The 19,033-nt window shown below is 45.9% G+C and overlaps 2 long non-coding RNA genes across 4 annotated transcripts; both read left to right on the top strand.

The window, feature by feature from the left end:
- Positions 1–7,834: 7,834 nt before the first annotated feature.
- Positions 7,835–8,830, top strand: LOC109705555. Of its 3 annotated transcripts, none has more exons than XR_002214793.1 (4): positions 7,835–8,004; positions 8,085–8,217; positions 8,295–8,419; positions 8,492–8,830. It is a non-coding gene; the product is annotated as an uncharacterized LOC109705555 (long non-coding RNA). The 3 variants fall into 3 exon arrangements; XR_002214794.1 differs by having other exon boundaries at positions 7,836–8,004; positions 8,106–8,217; XR_002214792.1 differs by lacking the exon at positions 7,835–8,004 and having other exon boundaries at positions 8,043–8,217.
- A 5,838-nt stretch (positions 8,831–14,668) lies between these two features.
- On the top strand, positions 14,669–17,057 carry LOC109705554. The gene is made up of 2 exons (XR_002214791.1): positions 14,669–16,682; positions 16,756–17,057. It is a non-coding gene; the product is annotated as an uncharacterized LOC109705554 (long non-coding RNA).
- The last annotated feature ends 1,976 nt before the right edge of the window (positions 17,058–19,033 follow it).

Raw genomic sequence — 19,033 nt, 5'->3', positions numbered from 1 at the left:
TTATGTGCCCTTTTTGTCCACAATTGAAGCACTTGCCCTGTCGTTGCCTACACTGCTGCGCTCGGTGGCCCCCAGCACCGCAGATAGCACACTGCTGCGGCCCACGACTCCACGGCTGTGGCCGCCGGCTCTTCAGGGGTCTCTTGGAACTAGATTGTCCCCCCGAACCACCGCCCTGACGCTTCTTCCCTTTTTCCTTTGATTCGGCCGTCAGTTCACGTTCCTCCTGCACGTGGGCATCCCCGTGCTCCGCCCACAGCGCTTCTCAAAGACCTCAGCAAAGGTCGTGAGGTTGAACAGCTGCACCGCCCGATATATCCACGGCCGAAGTCCTTGCAAAAACCACTCAGCCCGGTCCCCGTCATCTCGAACGACGTCTGGGACACAATCTATAATATGGGAGAACTTCTGCTCGTAGTCTGCTACTGAACCATCCCCTTGCCTCAATTTGCAAAACTTCTCCTTCAATTTCCGCTTCTTGGTGTCGGGAAAGTAATTTGCAAACATTGCCCTCTTAAACTCCTCCCAGAGCATTGGGGGAAGGTCAGAGGGCCGATCCCTCTTTAACCACTTCCACCATACCTTAGCCGCCTTCTCAAGGCAATGAGTGGCGAGGGACACCTTGTCTTTCTCCGAGGTGTATAGGTCCTCGAAGAGGGTCTCCATAGAGTGTAGTGTTCCTGAGCTTTGGATAGGATTGGCTTCAGTATTAGTGACTGGTCGACATCTCTGGAGAGTGTCGGACTGAGTCGGAGTCAATTCCGCACGAATTGGATGCAGAATTGGACTCGACGCACTCAAATAAGCAAAACTGGAGTTTTGCCAGATTCGAGCGCCCAGAACATTTTTAGGGTCGCCCAGAAACGAGTGTTGAATTTAACTGAAACTGGAAGCCAATTCGGATCCCATGTTCCGGGCGCCCAGATGTGGGTCCGGAAATTCGACTTCGTGAATATCGCTTGCTTCGACGCGTGGCAGGCGGTAGGTGAGTTCCGCCGGAGCCATTTACGGGCGCAGCACACCGCGAGCGGAGAGTCCGAGGAGCTCGGTTTGTGCAGTTGGGATGTTCTGGTCGCCCAGAACATGGTTCCGAGCGCCCAGAAACGCCCGTTTCTGCTGGGACACTGGATAGCAGCTTGAGTTCCTGAGGCTTTGTGGATCATTCTAACTCACTATAAATAGATGGAATGCGCCCCTTTGCTGCTCTTTTCCTCCCTTCTTCACAGAGAAGTCTCTTTTAGCATCTCTACCCTCGGATTTGCCTCAATTTGCATCAAACTTCCATTGATCCGGCTTGATGGAGTGCTGATTCTGCAGTTCTTCAGCGACGACCTCCAGTGTTTTGGCTCGTACGCGACGTAGGAAGGTCGGATTTCGACGAAACTTGGTTTGCTGGATTCTAGACTTCTAGAGAAATCCACGAAGCCCTGAATTGCAGATTTTGGTTGAGGTTAGCTTGGTCGAACTGAGATTTTTCTGGACTGCTGTTGACTTTGAGCTGAAAATGGGATTTTTGAGCTTTTCTTGATGCTATCTTTGTTGGCAGTGGGATTTTGGGGACTGGTTTGATTCACCCTTCAGTAGTTGGTTGGATTTGGATCTGTCCTCACTCAGATTTTGAGAGATCCATTACGGTGAGTTTTGACATGGAATTGAATAAAATCCTAAGCTTCCAAGGCTGAATGATGGTTTTTATTGATTTTTGGGTGACTTGTAAATCCAGATCTTTGAGGGCTTTGTTGGCCTGTTTGGGAGTGTGTTCCAGCAGTGTTGCTTGGATCCGAGACCATCTTGCTGCAGGTATATGCACTAGAAGTGTGGGTGTACATCGGTTTTGTCCTAATGTGCATGTTTAGTCGCGTGTATAGTTCGGTTTTGTAAATCATGCTTTAATTCATGCGATTAAGATCTTGAATTGTAATATGAATGTAGAGCATCTGAAATGAATATTATATATATACATTGGACTTGAAATTCGACGCTTAGGAGAAACCTGGCTGTTTGACCCGTCTATATGCTTAAACTACAATTTAGCTCATAGGACCGGATTCGATTGTAATCGTTTGCAAGTTAATCAGTGCGAATGGATAACCTCGGTAGTTTAGAAGGCATTTACCTGCGGCTTTGGGATGCCGACCCGTTATTTCAGCAGGTTTAGGCCGTTTCGGGTCGTTGGGTGCGTGTCGGCGTTAGCGGGTGGACCCAGATTCTTATTTTTTGGTCACAGATTGTGCGAGGCCACGTGGGTCTTGGTTTGTAGACTTGTTTGACGCCTGTTCACTTGACTTTGGCTAAGGTTGGAGCCTGATGAGCTCGGAACAGAGATACGCTGGATACTGCGGTATATGCTAACAGCGCCCCACGAGTGCCACTCCGGAGTCAGCGCTATGTGCTTTCGCGTTGGTGTCGCTCATGCCAGTTGGACTGCTCTCCACAGGACCAGTTTAGTAGTGAGTAGAGGCCCGATAGTCGTCAAACGGTTGGCAGGGACGGGTTGGGTATTCACAGTCCCGGACGGGTATGCTTACAGTCCGATTGTGGCATTGGGTCAGATTGGACACATTTTCTACAGTTATAGATGTAGAGCATGATAGTGTAGTGTTTGATAGCGGTAGACTTTATTCCTGCATTTACTACTATTCTTGCTCCCTTCTGTAGACTTAGTGGGTGGACCGATATTGTTTTGGGCGGTACCCACTGAGGACTACTTGTTTTTACAGTAGTTCTCACGCCCTGTTGTTACTTCATCTTTTGCAGAGCCATCGTCTTTGGCTGCTACTATTGCTGATCAGGATCGAGGCAAGGGCGTCGCGAGTTAGAGCCCTACCCGACGAGCCGAGCTAGAGGTGCTCTACTGCAGGTAGTAGTTTTGTTGGAGTTCTTGTACTTACCTACCTTTAACTCGCCAGTGCGAGTAGCTTTTGTGTATCTTGGATTTTGGGGTATGTATATGGAACTCAGTTGGTTTTCTCCGTTTCTCCTAGCAGCTCTATACTACTGTTTGTAGTATTGTTTGATTTACAGATTCAGCTATCGCTTCGTATACAGGGGAAATTCCTTTGTATACGGCGGATTTGTCGGCGCGCCGGAGGAACGAGTAATCCGGGGCGTGACAGATTAAGTTGGTATCAGAGCTTAGTTGTATGTCGTTGGGACCTAGAAACCCTAAGTTTGGTAAACTTTAGGAAGGCAAGACGCGAGAGGCATGATTTATCGCGAAAGTCAACGATTTGTTGTTCTAACTCCTCCTAGAGTGGAGTGAGTGATTGGAGGAGTTCCGGTTTTGTCCTGAAAAATTATGTTGGCTGCAGACGACATAATTTTGGGGAAAAACATGGGCCGCCTTCTAGACTTTCGTTTGATTGGGTCGAGAGTGTTTTGTTGTGTCTGACCCCGATTTGTTCCTTACAGCTATGTACCGTCGCCGAGGTCGACGGTCGTTGCGGGATCGTGCGGGACCTTCTGAGAGACCTGAGCAGATGGAGCAGAGTGCTCGGCAGGAGCAGAGGGACAGACCGGAGGCGAGTGCACCCCCTGTTGTGGGGCCGAGTGCGCGACCTGAGGCTAGTGCACCCCCTGATCTGAGTGCACAGTTGGTTGCCCTGACTGAGGTGACGAGGCAGCAGGGGGACTTGTTGCAGAGGTTGTGTGAGAGGATAGCTCAGCCACCGAGTTCTGCACCGAGAGTACCAGAGTCGTCAGTTCCACCCCCGACTACTCCAGTGACAGCACCAGCTACAGCAGTCCCTCCGCCAGCAGTAGTTCTAGTAGCGCCAGTTGCGCCTGCTAGGGGGCCAGTACCGTTGACTGAGGCCGAGCAGGAGCGGTGGACGGAGAGGTTAGCTCGTTTTCGCCGATTTGATCCACCGATCTTCGATGGCAGAGGCACTGAGGCCTGGATTGTTGAGGGATGGGTCAGTGTGATGGAGAAGTTATTCGAGGATCTGTTCATTCCAGAGTGGGAGCAGGTACCTCTGGGAGTACACTGTCTATCAGGTGATGCACATGATTGGTGGCGGAGAGCGAGGCGAGACCAGGGACTGGTGGCGACGCAGCTGAGGTGGGATGAGTTCTGTGGAATGCTGTATGGGATGTATTTCTCCAACAGTATGAAACAGAAGATTGAGGAGGACTTGAAGNAGAGTCTGCTCGGCAAACAGCAACTCAGTAAAAAGGGATTTCGACAGAGCAAACCTTCTCCAAATCGGGCGAGTAAGGATCCTATGGATTCGTCTCGAAGTCCCGGTTCCAACGAACCAAATCTCGTCGAAATCCGATGCTCCTACGTCGCGTACGAGCTGAAATACTAACAGTCGACGACAAGATCCTGCGAATCAGCACTTAAGCTCGAATTGAATGAAGCTTGAAGTAGAGAAGAAATCCATGGAGGAATGAGAGATTACCCACCTCAACTAGCGACTCCGATTCCGGCACGGCGTCGAGAACGACGAAAACACTCCCTCTCCCGGCCTCCTCGCGATGCTACGGTAACACGCGCGCGCTCGAACGGCTCCGCGACGCGACGTCGACGTTGCTCCAAGCTTCAACCGGGTTCTCCTTGTCCTTGCGTACGGCTCCAGAGAAAAGAGAGGAAGGAAAATTAATTAAGGAGGTGCGGGTGCATCTCTTAATTAAGGAAATGGATAAGCATGCCATGCATGCAAAGGCAACGTGGCATCCATACAATATATACATATATATATATATATAAGTATAAGGATACTTCATTCTCCACCACTACAAAAAGTTTCATCCTCGAAACTTAAAACATACCTCAAGACGGGGCAACGAACAGGTCGGGGTAAGACTCCCTCATCACCGTCTCTGGCTCCCAAGTCGCCTCTCGCTCCTCGTGGTTGCTCTACTGCACCTTTACATACGGGATGACCCGGTTGCGCAATTCTTTCGTTTCGCGAGCAAGAATCCGCACCGGTCGCTCCTCGTATCTCAGGTCCTCGCCAATCTCGAGTGGAGTGAAGTCGATCACGTGAGAGGGGTCGAAAACGCATCTCCTCAATGCTGAGACGTGGAAAACATCGTGGATGCCAGCAAGTCGCGGGGGTAGAGCTATCCTGTAAGCCACCGGTCCGATACGCTCTAATACCTTGAAAGGGCCAACAAACTGTGGACTAAGCTTTCCACGTATTCCAAAACGGCGTATCCCTCTGGACGGCGAGACTTTGAGAAAAACATGATCTCCAACCTGAAACTTTAAGTCTCGTCTTCTGATATCGGCGTAGCTCCTCTGTCGGCTCTGTGCTGTCAGAAGGTGTCGTCGGACGACTCTCATCTTTTCCTCTGCCTCAAGTAAAATCTCCGGTCCAAGTGTCCTCCGCTCACCCACATCACTCCAAAACAGGGGAGATCGACATCTGCGTCCATACAACGCCTCAAACGGAGCCATCTGAATGCTTATTTGATAGCTGTTGTTGTACGCAAACTCAACCAGTTTCACATGTCGATACCACCCTCCTCCAAAATCCAGGACGCATGCCCTCAGCATGTCCTCTAGAGTCTGTATGGTCCGCTCTGACTGACCATCTGTCTGTGGGTGGAACGCCGTGCTAAAATGCAGCTGTGTACCCAAGGCTGTCTGCAAACTCCTCCAGAAATGTGATACAAACCTCGTGCGGGACTTCCTGAGAGACCTGAACAGATGGAGCAGAGTACTCGGCAGGAGCAGAGTACTCGGCAGGAGCAGAGTGACAGACCGGAGGCGAGTGCACCCCCTGTTGTAGAGCCGAGTGCGCGACCTGAGGCTGGCGCATCCCCTGATCTGAGTGCACAGTTGGCTGCCCTGACTGAGGTGACGAGGCAGCAGGGGGAGTTATTGCAGAGGTTGTGTGAGAGGATAGCTCAGCCACCGAGTTCAGCACCGAGAGTACCAGAGTCGCCAGTGCCACCCCCGACTACTCCAGTGACCGCACCAGCTGCAGCAGTTCCTCCGTCGGCAGCAGTTCCAGTAGCGCCAGTTGCGCCTGCTAGGGGGCCAGTACCGTTGACTGAGGCAGAGCAGGAGCGGTGGACGGAGAGGTTAGCTCGTTTTCGGCGATTTGACCCACCGATCTTCGATGGCAGCGGCACTGAGGCCTGGGTTGTTGAGGGATGGGTCAGTGCGATGGAGAGGTTATTTGAGGATCTGTTCGTTCCACAGGGGGAGCAGGTACCACTGGGAGTACACTGTTTGTCAGGTGATGCACGTGATTGGTGGCGGAGAGCGAGGCGGGACCAGGGACTGTTGGCGGCGCAGCTGAGGTGGGATGAGTTCTGTGGAATGCTGTATGGGATGTATTTTTCCAACAGCATGAAACAGAAGATCGAGGAGGATTTGAAGAGGATCCAGCAGGGTGAGCGGACAGTTCAGGAGTATGTTCGGGAGTTTACTAGACTCCTGAACTGTGTTCCGTTTGTGGCCAGAGATGAGGCACATAGGGTCTATTTGTTCGAGCAGGGTTTGAGACCCGACCTATTCAGGTTCGTTAGGGCGCAGAGGTCGAGGACTTTGGATGCGTCCATTGAGCAGGCATTATGGAAGGAGAGAGGAGAGGTGTCGCTGCGGGAGAGAGCTCAGGGGCCGGGACAGAGTCAGGACAGGAAGCGCCCAGCTCCAGACGACGGAGGTCAGTCGAGTAGCAGGCGTCCGCCGAGGTCTCCACGATCGCGTTCACAGGGTCGTGGATTCTCGGGGCGTCAGCGATCCAGGGACTCTCGTCAGAGGGGACAGACAGAGAGGACGCCGCAGTGTGTGATCTGCGGAGGACCACACTGGCCCAGACAGTGTGAGCAGAGGGAGGGCCGGTGCTACGGGTGTGGTCAGCCGGGACACATGAGGGCAGCTTGTCCCCGAGCAGCATCGCCAGCACCATCATCAGCTTCAGCTCCACCAGCACCTCAGCAGGCTTACAAAGCAGCACCGAGTTGCCGCCAGGAGGATAGGTCGTCCATGCCGCGACAGGGTGAGCGGCGACAGCAGGCTCCGAGTGGCAGAGTCTATGCAGCTCTGGTAGAGGACTCTACAGCAGCCGACCGAGTAGTGGCAGGTATCACTTTGATTTCTGGCATTAGAGTTCGCACTCTTTTTGATACTGGTGCATCGCATTCCTTTGTTAGCCGAGCATTTGCATTGTTGCATGGTCTAGAGGTAGGGGCATTGTCACAGGCACGAGAGGTGCAGATCCCGGACCATGTTTTACAGGTTGCTGAGTGTTGTTGGTCGTGTCCGGTGCAGTTGGATTCGTGGGTCATGCCCGCAGACCTGTTGGTGCTAGGGCAGCTGCAGGACTTCGACGTTGTGCTCGGTATGGATTGGCTGGCGCGGTACTATGCTACTATTGATTGTGGAGCGAGGACTGTGACGTTCCGCGAACCAGACCAGGAGGAGTTTACTTTTAGAGGCTGCAGGAGCACGCTGTTTGCCACCTGGATATCTTCGGCGAGGGCTCGACAGATGCTGAGTAGCGGGTGTATTGCTTTCTTAGCGACAGTCTCGCGACGCCCTTGCCTCGATCCTGATCCGCGGAAGGCGCAGCAGCCGAAACCTGTAGCTCTGCAAAACAGGGGTAACAACTGGGCGTGAGAACTACTATAAAAACAAGTAGTCCTCAGTGGGTGCCGCCCAAAACAACATCAGTCCACCCACTAAGTCTACAGAAGGGAGCAAGAATAGTAGTAAATGCAGGAATAAAGTCTACTGCTATCAAACACTATACTATCATTCTCTACACTAACCAACTGTAAAAATGTCCAATCTGACCCATGGCATGCTTATCCATTTCCTTAATTAAGAGATGCACCCGCACCTCCTTAATTAATTTTCCTTCCTCTCTTTTCTCTGGAGCCGTACGCAAGGATGAGGAGAACCCGGTTGAAGCTTGGAGCAACGTCGACGTCGCGTCGCGGAGCCGTTCGAGCGCGCGCGTGTTACCGTAGCATCGCGAGGAGGCCGGGCGAGGGAGTGTTTTCGTCGTTCTCGACGCCGAGCCGGAATTGGAGTCGCTGGTTGAGGTGGGTAATCTCTCATTCCTCCATGGATTTTTTCTCTACTTCAAGCTTCATTCAATTCGAGCTTAAGTGCTGATTCGCAGGATCTTGTCGTCGACTGTTAGTATTTCAGCTCGTACGCGACGTAGGAGCATCGGATTTCGACGAGATTTGGTTCGTTGGAACCGGGACTTCGAGACGAATCCATAGGATCCTTACTCGCCCGATTTGGAGAAGGTTTGCTCTGTCGAAATCCCTTTTTACTGAGTTGCTGTTTGCCGAGCAGACTCTGAAGTGCTGATTGCTGATTCCAGCATCGACCCGCCGTGTTTTACCTAGTTCTCTGTGTAGGAGTGTCGAAACGCGACGAAATTTGACGTGCTAGATTCGCGACTTCGAGACGAAGATTCTGAGCCCAAGATCGCGATTTTTGGAGCAGGTTTGCCCTGTCGAACCCTAGTTTTACTAGGCTGCTGTTTGCCGAGCAGATTTCAGAGATGCTGTTTCGCAGGTTCCAGCGTCGACGTTTCGTATTCTGGCCCGTTCTCTGCGTAGGAGCGTCGGAATTCAGCGAAACCTGGGCCATTGGATTCGTGACTTCGAGACGAAGCTTCAGGACCCTTGTTTGCTGAATTTGGATAAGGTTAGCTTGGTCGGATTTAACGCTTTCTTCGCTGCCAGGAGTTGCTTGAGAGGTGGGTTACATCGGTTTTTACTCCTAAGTTCATATTCGTCGGCATGTATAATTTTCGACCTTTGGATACTCTATTCTAGCTCGAATTCATGGATTATATTGTAGATTGCAAATCTGAATTTGGAGCATGTGGTAATAAATTAAGTAGGTTATACATGTTGGACTTGGAAATTGAATTAGGAGAAAACCTGCGATTTGGACCTGTCACTTGTTTAAACTGCCTGATTTAGCTCTAGGAGCCGTTATTAAATTGTACTGTCGCAGTATCTTCGAGACGAGTACTCCAGGTAGTTTAGATTACATTTACGCTCGTGCTGGTGCGCCGAGTGGATTTTTACAGGATCGTTCAGGTTGTTCCCGACTGGTGGGTGCCGTCAGAGTTGACGGTGGACCCGTATCGCCTTTTTGGCGTCAGATTGTGCCGAGGGCACATTACCTGTTGGTGGTTAGACCAGTTTGAGTCGGTTACTTGACTTTGGCTTTTCCTAATAGGCTATAATCAAAACAAATGGGTCTAACTGGTCCTACAACTAAAACTTACGTGCCCTTCACACAATCCGATGCAAAAATAGCAAACTGGGTCCACCGTCAACCGCGACGGCACCCGACAGTGCGGAATAGTCTACATACTACTGTAAAATAAGCTCGGCATTCCAGCACGAGCGTAAACTCATCCTACACTAATCTGGATATCCATCGCATACTAACAGTGACGATACAAAAGAACCACAGCTCTTAATGCTAAATTTGGTAATTTTCAGAAAGTGACAGTGTAGAATCGAAATGTTTTCTCCTAAGTCAATTCCAAGTCCAATATGTAAAATTATACTACTAGCTTAACTCCAAATTTAGATGTTAACTCTAATCCATGAATTTGAGTACTAGGAAGAAAACCCAAAGATACATGTCAATGACATAAAAACTTAGATGGTATTCCCGCGATTTCGGTAAACTTCAACCCACCTCGAAAAGCTCGTCCAACTACGGCGAGAAGTCGAAAGGAGAGGAAATCACGCGCTCGCCCGGCCTCCAACGACGCAACTGCGAGGTACGCACACTCGTACGACTCTCCGAATCGACGTCGAAATTTTTTCCGAGCTCGAGCCACTACCTCTACCAAGCATACGACCAAAAACTAGAGAGAAAAATGAGAAAATTATCCTCTCAAGTGGATAGATATGAGGGGGAGTAGGTTGTGTGGATAACCACCAACCAAAATGACAATACTACCCTTCACCAACTCAACAAGCTAGCTGGAGTATCGATATCCGATTTGGTTACTGGTACTCGGCCTCTCAGCCTGCAAGTTCTCACCCAGGGTACCGGTATCAGCCCGATACTGTACCGGTATTGTACCGGTACTCAGCATTAAATTGGCACAATCCGAGAGCATCAGTTTTGAAAATACACTGGGGTACTAGTATTTCCTTGTATAGTACCAGTACTTAACATTGAAAACCTGCATTTTGCAGATTTTAATGTCAAAACTCTGCTCTCGCGTCGCACTGAGCCCGTTTTGCGTCCATTTCGCGTCAAAACGGCTCCGACTTGTCCCGACACTCTCCAGATGTGTCGACAAGCCTCAGATGCTGAAATCACACGGGCAACCAAACACAGTGGTGGAGCTGACTGCTCTGGTGCTCTAGGCGCTGTGCTCGGTGGCGGAGTAAACGTCTTACACATCCTCTGGAACAGTGCCCTCTGCTGCCTCGTCGCCTCAGTCAGGGCAGCCAACTGCTCTCTCAAATCAGGGGATGCACTGGGCCCTGCCTGCTTAGGCATCTCTTATGGCGCGGTACGATCCCGTGTCGACGGTCGACCTCGGCGTCGATACATGGCTACCTGAAATCAAAAAAAGGGTAAGATATAAAACATAATCACTCTCGACTCAATCAAGCAAAAGCCTAGAAGGCTGCCCCCGTTTCTTCTCAAAATTATGCCGTCTGCAGCCAATATAATTTTCTTGGTCGAAACAGATACTTATTCAATCACTCCACTCTAGGAGGAGTTAAAACAATTCAATCACTGACTTTCGGGATAAATCACGCCTCTTGCGTCTTGCCTTTCTAAGGTTTGTCAAACTTAAGGTTTCCTAGGTCCCAACGACCTAATACTAAGCTCTGATACTAACTTAATCTGTCACGCTCCGGATTACACGCTTCCCCGGGCACGCCAACAGACCTGCCGTATACATAGGAATTTTTTCTGTATACGAAGCGATAGCTGTACCTGTAAACAAATCACGCTAAAACCACAAGGTAATGAGCTGCTAAACTGAAAACATATATATATAAAAACCTCGAGGGTTCCAGTACATACAGTCTACTACACCACTCGCTCCAGCGAGTATCCAGACAACAACTATATGTACATAAAAATCCCAAAACTACCTGTGGAAGGTACTCTTTTAGCATTGCAACAAGTCTGGAAAGGATCTAGTTCGCAACTCCCATTCCACGATCAGAATCGGCGACAGCAGCAGCCGCAGAAGAAGGCTCTGCAAAAGGTGTAGTATCCCTGGTTTTCGGGTTGCTCGTGGATCTCAGCATTTGAGGCTTGGCGATACATCTGGAGAGTGTCAGGACAAGTCGGAGTCATTTTGGCGTGAAATGGATGCAAAACGGACTCCGTGCGACGCGAGAGCAGAGTTTTGACATTGAAATCTGCAAAGTGCAGGTTTTCAGTATTGAGTACCGGTACCATACATGGGAGTATTGGTACCCCAGTGTATTTTCAGAACTGATGCTCTTGGGTTGTGCCAATTTGATACTAAGTACCGGTACGGCATCGGGCTGGTACCGGTACCCTCTGTGGGAGCTTGCGGGCTGAGAGGCCGAGTACCGGTAATCAAATTGGGTACCGGTACTCCAGCTTGTTGAGTTGGTGGAGGGTAGTATTGTCTTTTTGGTTGGTGGTTATTCACATCACCTACTCCTCCTCATATCTATCCACCTGAGAGGGTAATTTTCTCATTTTCCTCTCTCTAGTTTTGATCGTGTGCTTGGTGGAGTCCGTGGCTCAAGCTCGGGTGCTTTTCGACGTCGATTTAGAGGGCCGTTCGAGTGTGCGTGCGTCGTGGTTGTGTATGTGGTGGAACCTGAGGCAACGACGGTGGTTGGAGTTATTGAAGGATTATGATGTTAGTATTCAGTATCACCCCGGCAAGGCGAATGTGGTGACAGATGCGTTGAGCAGGAAGTCAGTGCAGAGCTTGAGCATGTTGATTACTCAGCAGAGGCCGTTACTTGAGGAGTTGCAGCGGTTGAGGCTTGAGGTAGTGTCCCCTGAGTCTACTGCGAGGCTGATGTCTATGGTCTTGCAGCCCACTCTGTTGGACAGGATCAGGGAGAAACAGAGTGGAGACTCGCACTTGTTGAGAATACGAGAGCAGTTAGAGAGGGGACATGCAGAGGCTTTTTCTATGGACAGTTCGGGAGTACTGCGGTACAGGGACCGACTGTGTGTGCCTATGAATTCAGAGATCCGAGAGGAGATCTTGAGAAAGGCTCATTACTTATACGGTTCACCCTGGTGGAACCAAGATGTATAAAGACTTGAAGGCACACTTCTGGTGGAATGGAATGAAGCGGAACATTGGTAGATATGTGGCTTAGTGTCTAACTTGCCAACAGGTGAAAGCAGAGCATCAGGTACCTGTCGGCAAGCTTCAGAATCTGCCAGTGCTCGAGCGAAAATGGGAGCAGATCATGATGGACTTTGTTGTGGGATTACCGAGAGCACATGGTGGTTTCGATGCTATTTGGGTGATAGTGGACAGACTGACTAAGTCTGCTTACTTCCTATCAGTACAGACCACCTGGTTCAGGAAGAGACTCGCTCAGTTATACTTGGATGAGATTGTCAGATTGCATAGTGTGCCTACCTCGATAGTATCGGATCGAGATCCGAGCTTTGTTTCGCATTTCTTGAGGAGTCTTCAGACGGCCTTAGGTACACAGCTACATTTTAGCGCAGCGTTTCACCCACAGATAGATGGTCAGTCAGAGCGGACCATTCAGACTCTCGAGGACATGCTGGGAGCATGTGTCCTGGACTTTGGAGGACGGTGGCATCAACATTTGAGACTGGATGACTTTGCGTACAACAACAACTATCAAACGAGCATTTAGATGGCATCGTTTGAGGCGTTGTATGGACGCAGGTGTCGGTCCCCTGTGCATTGGAGTGATGTGGGTGAAAGAAAGACTCTGGGACCTGAGATTCTGATTGAGGCAGAGGAGAAGGTCAAGGTTGTACAACGACACATTTTGACAGCTCAGAGTCAACGGAGGAGCTACGCCGATACTAGCAGACGAGAGTTAGAGTTTCAGGTTGGAGATCATGTGTTTTTGAAAGTCTCGCCGTCCCGAGGGTTCCGCAGATTCGGAGTACGTGGAAATCTCAGTCCACGTTTTGTGGGCTCTTTTGAGGTATTGGAGCGAGTTGGACCGGTAGCCTACATAATTGCTCTACCCCCACGATTGGATGCGAGAACTACTGCAAAAAAAAAGTCCTCAGTGGGTACCACTACTGACATCAACGGCTCACCCACTAAGTCTACAGAAAGTATGCAGAAGAATAGTAACGGAAGCTGGTAAAACTCTACAGCTATATGCCATTATACTATCGCTAACCAATACTAGCTATCTGTAGATATAATTAAGATGTAATCTCTGACCCAATCTCACTAGGGACTGTGAACGCACCCGTCCCACCCAGTGATTAAAAAAGCGCGCCTTAGGCGCGCGCCTAGGCGCTAGGCTCAATGGCCAGCGCCTAGGCAGCCCTTAAGCGGGCGCCATTGCCTAGGCGCGCGCCTAGGGCAAGGCACAAGGCGCAAGAAAGGCGCGCCTAATATATATTTGATCCTATCGGGTTTGGATCTAAAAATATATGCTTTAATGGGTTTGGATCATATATTTATTAGTCTAATGGGTTTAAAACATGTAAAATAAACCCAAAACCAATCTAATCTAAAGTTCTAAACCCTAAACATCTATCCGTTCTATCTTTCTCTCGTCGAGTCTGCTCCTTTTCCTCTCGCTCAGTCCGCTCCCTCTTCCTCTCTCCGCTTGGACCGATCCTCTCTCCCGCTCGTCCATCACCTCCGGTTGCCTCCGGCTATCCCTCTCTGCTTCTTCAACTCAACTCGCCTCTCCCTCTATATTAAGGCGCACTTTTTTAATTATTGCTTTTACATGACCATAATGTTTTTTTAATGATTTTTGGCTTGAAACTTCAAACTTTTATGCATATTACTTTTTATGATATTGTGCTTATAATTATATACTTTTCACATCAAAATTTTTTATATGTTTGTGAATTAATAGTTACTTTTATGTCGGACTTTATTTGGAGATAAAAAAGGTAATTTGTCTACGTTATTTTCTTTTTCAAAATTATCATATATGTTGCTTGGCTTGTTTTCTTTCCTTAATTTTTTTCCTTTTGGAAACGTGATTATTTGGGTAATTATAGAATATTTATTGTGATAATATGATTTTATAGAGTATATTTAGTACTACTTAATAATTATTAGAAAGTATAGTAAGATACTTCTTGGTTATTTACTTATTTCAAAATTCTATGAAAGTGTGCGCTTGACCTCTCTCGGGCACGCGCCTGCACCTTGTGCCTTGCGCCTAGGTTCCAACAGCCCTTTGCGCCTAGGTGCGCCTTGGGCTTTTTTAAACACTGGTCCCGCCTGTCGAAGCTACACCAATCACCACCACGCTGGGTTGTTGGTGGAGAGCAAGTCCAACCAGGACACTACGACATCAACGCAAAAGCACTAAGCCCGACTCCGGAGTGGCACTCGTGGGCGCTACCCAACCGAGTATGCAAGCGTGTCTCTGCCGAGCTCAATCCGACTCTCACAGGCTATAATCAAAATACATGGGTCTAACTGGTCCTACAACTAAAACTCACGTGCCCTTGGCACAATCCGATGCAAAAACAGCAAACTGGGTCTACCGTCAACCGCGACGGCACCCGACAGTGCGGAATAGTCTACATACTACTGTAAAATAATCTCGGCATCCTAGCACGAGCGTAAACTCATCCTACACTAATCTGGATATCCATCGCATACTAACAGTGACGATACAAAAGAACCACAGCTTCTAAAGCTAAATTTGGTAATTTTCAGAAAGTGACAGTGTAGAATCTAAATGTTTTCTGCTAAGTCAATTCCAAGTCCAATATGTAAAATTATACTACTAGCTTAACGCCAAATTCAGATGTTAACTCTAATCTATGAATTTGAGTACTAGGAAGAAAATCCAAAGATACATGTCGATGATATAAAAACTTAGGTGGTATTCCCACGATTTCGGTAAACTTCAACCCACCTCGAAAAGCTTGTCCAACTACGGCGAGAAGTCGAAAGGAGAGGAAATCACGCGCTCGCCCGGCCTCCAACGACGCAACCGCGATGCACGCACACTCGAACGACTCTCCGAATCGACGTCGAAAATTTTCCCGAGCTCGAGCCACGACCTCCACCAAGCATACGATAAAAAATTAGAGAGAAAAATGAGAAAATTATCCTCTCAGGTGGATAGATATGAGGGGGAGTAGGTGGTGTGGATAATCATCAACCAAAATGACAATACTACCCTTCACCAACTCAACAAGCCAGCTGGAGTACCGATACTCGATTTGGTTACTGGTACTCGGCTTCTCAGCCCGCAAGTTTCCACCTAGGGTACCGGTACCAGCCCGATGCCGTACTGGTACTCAGCATCAAATTGGTACAACCGGAGAGCATCAGTTCTGAAAATACACTTGGGTACCGGTACTCCCATGTATGGTACCGGTACTTAATACTGAAAACCTGCATTTTGCATATTTCAATGTCAAAACTCTGCTCTCGCGTTGCATTGAGTTCGTTTTGCGTCCATTTCGCGCCAAAACGACTCTGACTTGTCCCGACGTTCTCCAGATGTGTCGACAAGTTTCAGATGCTGAAATCACATGGGCAACCAAACACTAGGGATACTACAATTTCGCTTTTGGATATATCTGATCAGCTAGAATTGGGCAACCAAACACCAGGGATACTACAATTTCGCTTTTGGATATATCTGATCAGCTAGAATTAGCTCGTGAATATGAATTTATTTACGTGCACATGATTAATATACAACAAAATACTAAGAGAAACGCCATTAGTGCCTACAGCTCATGTACGAATAGGCGGTAGGCAATAGATGGCTAGTCCGTGAGAATGCTAAGTGCTTTGATCGGACTGCCTAGGTACTCAAGTATTCACCCGTGATGACATGTATTAGGAATTCTGATTCATTGAAATGTTGATAATGTAATTTCTGAACTTAATTTTTAAATTTTTATGGTACTGCATTGCATTTGTTCTCTGTTATTTGTGAACTTCAAATTTTCATTTCTCTTACTGAACTGAATTGTCGCATTCACCCTCTTTTGTTGTCGAGAAAACTGTGAAATTTGAAGTGAGGTGCTGCACTTTTTTGAAACTCACTGTTTGCTAAATAAAATTACCAGCAATCCACTAGTATCCAACATTTGACAAACAGAGTTGCTAATATATATTGTAGTGTGAAGCATATCTTTATTCTAGCTGCTAGAATGAAACTCAAGGATCTTGCTTCCATTTATTCCTTACTAATAGTTGATACCAAGGAGTTTTATATGGAGTTCTACATCGTCCCCTCCATATCCTTCACATGCAACATTGCTCATGGATGGTAATCTAGTAATATACTTCATTCCTTTTTGTTTTATGGATAAGCCATCAATTCATTCGTTATAAGACGAACGCTAGCAGCTATTGTAAACCTCATTACGTTGCGAAAATGCAATTCCAGTATGCCCGTTCTTGTACTTCTTCTGCAGTATACAAATAAGAAACTCCAGATACAAGCATTTCCAATGTTTTTCAGGTCAGAAGACTGGAAGGTTATCCTGTCATTACTGGTACAAGAAAGGATTGAAACCAATCAAGCATGCACTCTTAACTGAAACTGAAAATGTAGTAAAAGATCCATCCTTGTGACGTAGTGCTTCCAACATCAAACAAAATTCTAATGTTTTTTGTGGTACAGGAAATTGCAGGTTTTGGCTGGTAACAAAATCCAGATGTGCTTCAACCAGTTTGACTTTGACCTTGATCTCCGCATGCTGGTGGAGAAGTCGATATTAGGGGATATATCTTTGACACTTCAAACGTGTCAGAATTTTTATTATTTAAACTTGAAATTTTAATATCATGTCATAGGTAGATTCTTGTAAAATCGGTTCCTTCATTTGTATAGCGGATACCTGACAATGCAATTTTAAATAATCAGTGGATATTGTTATGCAAACTGGACAACTGTTAACTGCATATTTATATCAAATTACTGTATAGGTGAATTAATGACTGATATCGTTAAAAATGAACTAAAGCAATTTAAGTTTCTAAAACCTGATGTTATGATTTAATAAAAATATCTATCTTATATATGATCGAATTGTCTGTGAATAAATTGTTAAAATTAAACAACACTGATGGAATTCTCTTAGGTGTTGATTTTGGTGCATGTAGAAACACATTTTCTTTTCCCCAAAATTCAACTATTTTGATTTGCTATACACAATTTAATGAACAAACATCTCAAATTAAACATTGAAGTTGCTAGTTTACCCTTTTATGGTGATGATGTTGAAAACTGTAAAATTTGATTTTTGGATACTTTTATATTTCAATTTTTTGTGCTAGAACATTATGAAATGTGATTCTTTGATCATGTTCAACAGCATTGTTTATTCCATTAATTGCTCCGTCACAAACAAATAAAGCTAAAGTATTAATAAATTACTTTAGTGTTCTAGTTCAATTCATATATGTGAGTAGGATTACTATACTTTTAAGAATACTAGAATCTTTATACTCATAAATTATTTTGGATGATGGAGCTTTCAAATCGACAAATTATTATCGTTAAATATGATTTAGAGCATTTTAAAGTATCTAGAAATCAAATTTCGTAATTTTTCGAATTTATAATAAAGTTCATAAAATAGGCATAAAATGAATGTTTAAAATCGTACAACCTCCAAATAATAGGAGATAAGGTTTTTAAATTTAAGATAAGAGATTTTGATCTTATTCTATATAGTGAATAGAATTTTGTATCAAAACTCATTCAATTTCAATTTATACCATTAACTAGGAAATGTTCTATATCAACCATTAAAAATGTCAATTTTAAGACTTTTTGATCGTAAAGTAAAGAATGTTAACAAATTATGACCTTTGATTTCTTGAATATTTAAATTTATGTTTACCGGTATGAATTATTGATTCAAAAATGCTGTCATTGAATAGGACTTATGAGTATGAAGTCATACTCATATATATATATATAGAGAGAGAGAGAGAGAGAGAGAGAGAGAGAGAGAGAGCACTAGGCGCCTATAATAGCTATAGTACCGGGACTTCGGTACTATGGTCTCGTTTTTTATTTTATGGTGTTCAAATCAACAATTCACATCGTTAAAACTGATCTAGAATATTTAAAATTGTAAGTAATAAAATTATATTTTTTCGACATAGTTTTCTTTATGATCAAATTATTTCAAAATTATTAATTTTCAATAGCTACTATGACGAATTTGTAGTTTAACGATGCGAAAGAATCTAAATTTATTCAAATTTTGATAGAAAATACTTTAAACTATTTAGATTAAGGTCAACATCCTTGATCATGAATTTAGAAGTTCTATCCTCAAATTTTAAAGATTGTTCAATTTTCACCGTTCATTTTGACATGATTTATTTACTAAGTAAACGATGTTGAAATGAATTAAAATTTTATCCCTAAGAATTTTATATACTCTAAATCATATTTGACGGTGTGGATCGTTGATTTGAACATCTTAAGATCGAAAACTAGACTATAGTATCGGAGCTCCAATATTATAGTTAGTATAGTAGCCTCATTCTCTCTCTCTCTCTCTCTCTCTCTCTATATATATATATATATATAGAGTGCGGTTAGGATGCTTATGGAAGCACAGAGGGCTCCGTGCTTCCACTTTGTTTTTGATGTTCGGACTTTCGAATCGACGATCGGCTCCGTTAGACTTGATCTAGAGTATTTGAAGTATCTAGAAAATAAATTTTGCGATTTTTCGATATCATTTGCCTAGTGATCGAAGTGGCTCAAAATCAACGGCTGAAAATAAAAATCTTACGATGCGAAAGAATCTAAATTTATTCAAATTTTGATAGAAAATACTTTAAACTATTTAGATTAAGGTCAACATCCTTGATCATGAATTTAGAAGTTCTATCCTCAAATTTTAAAGATTGTTCAATTTTCACCGTTCATTTTGACA

The sequence above is a fragment of the Ananas comosus genome, unplaced genomic scaffold (assembly GCF_001540865.1).
Source record: "Ananas comosus cultivar F153 unplaced genomic scaffold, ASM154086v1, whole genome shotgun sequence".
Taxonomy (NCBI): Eukaryota; Viridiplantae; Streptophyta; class Magnoliopsida; order Poales; family Bromeliaceae; genus Ananas; species Ananas comosus.
Note: the sequence above shows the minus strand (reverse complement) of the source record. Positions and strands in the feature narration are given on the sequence as shown.